Source organism: Bos grunniens, chromosome 3, assembly GCF_055505025.1.
Source record: "Bos grunniens cultivar Pamir isolate PY7600 chromosome 3, Bosgru_T2T1.0, whole genome shotgun sequence".
In the NCBI taxonomy this organism is placed as follows: domain Eukaryota; kingdom Metazoa; phylum Chordata; class Mammalia; order Artiodactyla; family Bovidae; genus Bos; species Bos grunniens.
This window is the reverse complement of record NC_141167.1, coordinates 66262101-66268878: the sequence shown is the minus strand read 5'-3', so window position 1 is coordinate 66268878 and position 6778 is coordinate 66262101.

Below are 6778 nucleotides of genomic sequence, written 5' to 3'. Positions count from 1 at the left end.
CATGGCATCCAGTCCCATCACTTCATGGGAAATAGATGGGGAAACAGTGGAAACAGTGTCAGACTTTATTTTTCTGGGCTCCAAAATCACTGCAGATGGTGATTGCGGCCATGAAATGAAAAGACATTTACTCCTTGAAAGGAAGGTTATGACCAACCTAGATAGCATATTCAAAAGCAGCGACATTACTTTGCCAACAAAGGTCCATCTAGTCAAGGCTATGGTTTTTCCTGTGGTCATGTACGGATGTGAGAGTTGGACTGTGAAGAAGGCTGAGCGCTGAAGAATTGATGCTTTTAAACTGTGGTGTTGGAGAAGACTCTTGAGAGTCCCTTGGACTACAAGGAGATCCCACCAGTCCATTCTGAAGGAGATCAGCCCTGGGATTTCTTTGGAAGGAATGATGCTAAAGCTGAAACTCCAGTACTTTGGCCACCTCATGCAAAGAGTTGACTCATTGGAAAAGACTCTGATGCTGGGAGGGATTGGGGGCAAGAGGAGAAGGGGACGACAGATGGCTGGATGGCATCACTGACTCAATGGTCGTGAGTCTGGGTGAACTCTGGGAGTTGGTGATGGACAGGGAGGCCTGGCGTGCTGCGATTCATGGGGTCACAAAGAGTCGGACACAACTGAGTGACTGATCTGATCTGATCTGAACATTTTGAATGAGTCTTGTTTCAAAATGTATTTCATAATGATGAGAATGTAGACCACTGTGAGAAATGTTTGACTGTCCTGAGTGATATTGGTAATTTTAGATTCCAAATGGCAGGACAATTGTAAGATCATTTTATAGACAAGTCTCAGTTTTACCAACCTTTTCCCAAGGCATGAGCTTGAGTGGGACAATACAATTCAATAAGAGAATTGTGCCAAGAAAAGATAAAAATAAAAACTAACACAAATCAAGTTCAAAATTGATTTGTTTAGGAAAGAGTTTGAAAATTGTGTGTGCAAGAGACTATGTGGTAAGAATTGCTGTTTTCAGGCTAAGTGTGTATAGAGATAAGACATAGAATAGAATACTAGCTATATGATTGTTTATTGATAAAAGCCAGTTTTGAGGCAATAAATGTTAATCTTGAAGAAATTAATCATTTGCTGAAGAGGTGAACAGAACCAAATAAAGTGTTGTCAATACAGGTAAATCAAGTGAAAGATTTGCTTTGAAGAAATTCATTTTACACTCAGATTTTTAGTAATATCTCTATTCTGTAATATATTGCCTACCCCTGCATTTGTAAAGGTCTTCCTGGATGACGCTGGTGGTAAAGAACCCGCCTGCCAATGCAGGAGACATAAGAGATGCAGATTCAATCCCTAGGTTGGGAAGTTCCCCTGGATAAGGCAATGGCAACCCACTCCAGTATTCTTGCTTGGAGAATCCCATGGACAGAGGAGTCTGGTGGGCTACAGTCCATAGGGTTGCAAAGAGTCGGACATGACTGAAGTGACTGAACATGCATGCATGCATTTGTTAAACTACTGTACTCTTTTGACTCAACTGTCAAGCACTTGATCTATTTAAAATATTTTAAAAGATGCACTGAGGTAATTTAAATACTGGGTGTTATACTACTCTATTGTGATATTACAAAGGGGAAAAATACCATATTGTATTCATCTTTATATTCCCAACACCTAACAAGGTTCACAGCCCTTAGTAGGTACTCAATAGTTTATTGAATGAAAGATTCTTTAAATTCTGTAGTATTTTATAATGTCATACACATGAAAATTTTCATATACATGCTGTCATATAATCCTATAATAAACCTTTGAGGTATTTATAATAAATTTTTTTCAGATGAGAAAATAGATTCAAAAGAAGGAAATAACTTCCCAAGTCATAAAGATTTTGAATCAAAATCATCTTCCTTCTGGCTGGTTTGTTCATAATGTCTACTTTCAATGAATAAAGTATGGTTTGAGTCATGACACACCCAGAGACATACAGACATGTAGAGGATATCTAGTTTTTGTCTGTTCAGTACCACACCTCTTTGAGGGGACTAACAGCAGCCATTCATGATATTCTATACCTCTAGTCACTAAGACAGGAAAGTGATCCATTTCCATCCAGAAATGGTACTCTGCAGCATTTGGCTGAGGTGAAGGTATGATCCAAGCCATGATAATCTGAATCCTTCTTCAGGAGTATTCAATTTGAAATCACAGGACCTGAAGGATGGAAATGTGTGTCTGCTCTGCTTGTGGCCATAGAGAAAGACTACTTGTAGCTGGAGAACATAAAGCCAACTGTGACTGTGAGATGGGGTGATATAGAGCCCCTGGGCTGCTCCTGCCTAGTGGGTCCGCTCAATCCTGTGCTGTTCTGTGCTGTGCTTAGTTTGCTCTGTCGTGTCTGGCTCCTTGCCGCCCCATGGACTGTAGCCTGCCAGGCTCCTCTGTCCACGGGAAATCTCCAGGCAAGAACACTGGAGTAGGTTTCCATGGCCTCCTCCAGCTTGATCCTAGATATGTTGAAACATGAAATTGCCATTTTTTTGTAGGTCAAAATGGTTAAATACTAATAGCATCATTTTTACTTGACTCAACTTACTATACAAGTTAAAAGATCACACTTCATCTTTATCTAGAATCTTATGAGACTTTCCCAACGCAAGGGTTTCTTGTGGTAAATGGGAAAATGAAGGCCTAGAAACTTCCAAGGACTTGTTCAAGGTTAGTACTAATACCAAATAATGCAGATTTTCTGAATTTCAGTCTAGCACCCTTACCATTAAGCATAATGAGTCTAAAATTTTAAATTAGGAATTTCCAGGTTTTATAAACCAGTTCTTTTTCACTGCTTGTTTTGTTTTTAACTTTAGGTTTTTTCCTTGTTAAGTCTTGGGAATCATGCTGCTATGAATCAAAGCAGGAAAATGTGTTTGTTACAAACTTTTCTAGGAAAAATAGTCTCTAGATTTTGACTAAAACCATGAACTTAAAACAAACAAAAAGAATAATTGGATTGAAGTAAAATACATGGTCATTTTAAAGGTACAATTCACATATGCAAACTTCTGACTACCTTTTCTTATTTCTTTTTATTAGAACCTCTCAAACTTCAGTGTGTATACAACATAGTAGAAGTTACTTTTTAAACAAGTGTAGTCCTGGGTCTTACACCATGAATCCAAGTCTCTGAGGGTGAGTCTAGGCATCTTCCTTCTAACAAGCTTACTGGGTGATCTGTAGACATTGAGTTTAAGCAGTAGTGCTTTAAGTATATCCATTCTTAAGGATTCTGTCACTTTCTTTCTCAACACTCAAAGGAGAGAGTGCTAAGATCACATACCTATAAAGCCACTATTGCCACAGTCACCAATGGGGCTGTGATATATCATGCAGGTATGTTGGCCTGGGAAATGGCTAGGAATCAGTGTTTCACACCTGAGCCAATTCATCAACTCCTGTTAATTAGGCTTCCCTTGTAGCTCAGTTGGTAAAGAATCTGCCTGCAGTGCAGAAGATATGGGTTCGATCCCTGGGTTGGGAAGATCCCCTGGAGAAGGAAATGGCAACCCACTCCAGTATCCTTGCCTGGAAAATATCATGGACAGAGGAGCCTGGTGGGCTGCAGTCCATGGGGTCACAAAGGGTCGGGCACGATTGAGCAACTAACACTTACTTACTTATGCATATGTTTATCCTGCTCATATCTTTGTCCTAATCACAATATTTCTAAAGAACAACCAAATAGTTCTACCTCAAACCCCATTTATCTTCAACCAAGCTCATTTTATTGTTTTTGTTCAAATCTACATTTCCTTCTATATTATCTACTTTAGTTATTAACACCACTAGCCACCTAATTGGTCAAGCCAGAAAACTTAGAATTATCCTCAGTTCAGTTCCATTCAGTTGCTCAGTCATGTCTGACTCTTTGCAACCCCATGAACTGCAGCATGCCAGTCCTCCCTATCCATCATCAACTACTGGAGTCTACCCAAACCCATCTCCATTGAGTCGGTGATGCCATCCAACCATCTCATCCTCTGTCGCCCCTTCTCCTCCTGCCCTCAATCTTTCCCAGCATCAGGGTCTTTTCAAATGAGTCAGCTCTTCACATCAGGTGGCCAAAGTATTGGAGTTTCAGCTTCAGCATCAGTCCTTCCAATGAACACTCAGGACTGATCTCTTTTAGGATGGACTGGTTGGATCTCCTTGCAGTCCAAGGGACTCTCAAGAGTCTTCTCCAGCACCACAGTTCAAAAGCATCAATTCTTCAGCGCTCAGCTTTCTTTATAGTCCAACTCTCACATCCATACATGACCACTGGAAAAAACCATAGCCTTGACTAGACAGACCTTTGTTGGCAAAGTAATGCCTCTGCTTTTCAGTATGCTGTCTAGGTTGGTCATAGCTTTTCTTCCAAGGAGTGTCTTTTAATTTCATGGCTGCAATCAGCATCTGCAGTGATTCTGGAGCCCCAAAAAATAAAGTCAGCCACTATTTCCACTGTTTCCCCATCTATTTCCCATGAAGTGATGGGACCAGATGCCATGATCTTCGTTTTCCGAATATTGAGCTTTAAGCCAACTTTGTCACTCTCCTCTTTCACTTTCATCAAGAGGCTCTTTAGTTCTTCACTTTCTGCCACAAGAGTGGTGTCATCTGCGTATCTGAGATTATTTCTATTTCTCCCGGCAGTCTTGATTCCAGCTTGTGCTTCCTCCAGCATAGCATTTCTTATGATGTACTCTGCATATAAGTTAAATACGCAGGGTGACAATATACAGCCTTGATGTACTCCTTTTCCTATTTGGAACCAGTCTGTTGTTCCATGGCCAGTTCTAACTATTGCTTCCTGACCTGCATATAAGTTTCTCAAGAGGCAGGTCAGATGGTCTGTTATTCCCATCTCTTGAAGAATTTTCCACAGTTTGTTGTGATCCACACAGTCAAAGGCTTTGGCATAGTCAATAGAGCAGAAATAGATGTTTTTCTGAAACTCTCTTGCTTTTTCGATGATCCAGCAGATGTTGGCAATATGATATTTGGTTCTTCTGTCTTTTCTAAAATCAACTTGAATATCTGGAAGTTCACGGTTCATGTATTTGCTAAAGCCTGGCTTGGAGAATTTTGAGCATTACTTTACTAGTGTGTGAGATGAGTGCAGTTGTGCGGTAGTTTGAGCATTCTTTGGCATTGACTTTCTTTGGGATTAGAATGAAAACTGACTTTTTCCAGTCCTGTGGCCACTGCTGAGTTTTCCAAATTTGCTGACATATTGAATGCAGCACTTTCACAGCATCATCTTTCAGTATTTGAAATAGCTCAACTGGAAATCCATCGCCTCCACTAGCTTTGATTGTAGTGATGCTTTCTAAGGCCCACTTGACTTCACATTCCAGGATGTCTGGCTCTAGGTCAGTGATCACATCATGGTAATTATCTGGGTCGTGAAGATCTTTTTTGTACACTTCTTCTGTGTATTCTTGCCAGCTTTTCTTAATATCTTCTGCTTCTGTTAGGTCCATACCATTTCTGTCCTTTATTGAGCCCATCTTTGCATGAAATGTCCCCTTGGTATCTCTAATTTTCTTGACGAGATCTCTAGTCTTTCCCATTCTATTGTTTTTCTCTATTTCTTTGCATTGATCACTGAGGAAGGCTTTCTTATCTCTCCTTGCTGTTCTTTGGAACTCTGCATTCAAATGGGTATGTCTTTCCTTTTCTCCTTTGCTTTTCGCTTCCCTTCTTTTCACAGCTATTTGTAAGGCCTCCTCATTTCTGTATTTTATCTCTCGTCTAGTACTAGTCATGTCAAACCTACTCTTTAGCTCAGATTAATCTTCTCATCATCCTCATGGCCATTGCCTTAGGATCCTCCCTCAGATGCTTGTTATCGCCTCTGGGCTTCTGCAATCACCTTCAAAAAGGCTTCCAGTCTCTAGCCTCACTTCCTCCTAATACATCCACTAGATGTATTTACTTCCACTAGAGATGCATTTCCAAAATGCAAATCAGATTTTGCTGCTCGTCTAAGGTGGCTCCCCATTACTTCTCAGTTAAAATCCTATCTGTTTGTATGGCCCCTTGTGATCTACATTGATTCCTACAAGGCCCCTTGTAATCTACATTGATTCAGAGTAATATTTGATTGCTATTTCTGCCAAGTCTCAAATGATAAAAATGCAAATTTAGATTTCACTGAGCTATCGAATATTGTATTATTTTCATCATTTTTAATGACCCTAAAATAATATTTTATTAGTGTGTATTAATTATAATATTTGGAGCTTTAATAAAATGTTCTGAAAACAATTAAAGCCTAACTTAGACCAAACCAAGGATTCCTTATGAACAAGAGCGTGCCTCTAAAAAATATGTTGACTTATCCTATAATCTAGCCATATGTAAAGATCTGTTGTCAGCAGAGTAAGAACTGGAATCCTTTCTCTGCTGTCTCAGGTCAGCATTAATCTGATAATCTAAGGACATCTCCTGAAAATTTTGACAAAGAAAATCAAAGGGAAAAAGTATTACTTCCCTGTATTCAAAATGAGAGCACATGTTCTGTTCCAAACTATGCCAATTCAAGTCTCTGTACTATAGGTATTCTAAATATAGTTTTCCTTTGTAAGTAGAAGACTGACTCTTCCACATGCATTTCCAGTTTCACATCTAGCCTTACTCAGTGTCATTGCTCTGTACTGCTAGTGTAGTGAATTATAGGTCAGGAAATGATATAAATACAGGGGGCAAACTGTAAGACAGCCAATTTAGGGAGAGTCAGTTTGCCTTAGAGATCTATCTGCACATT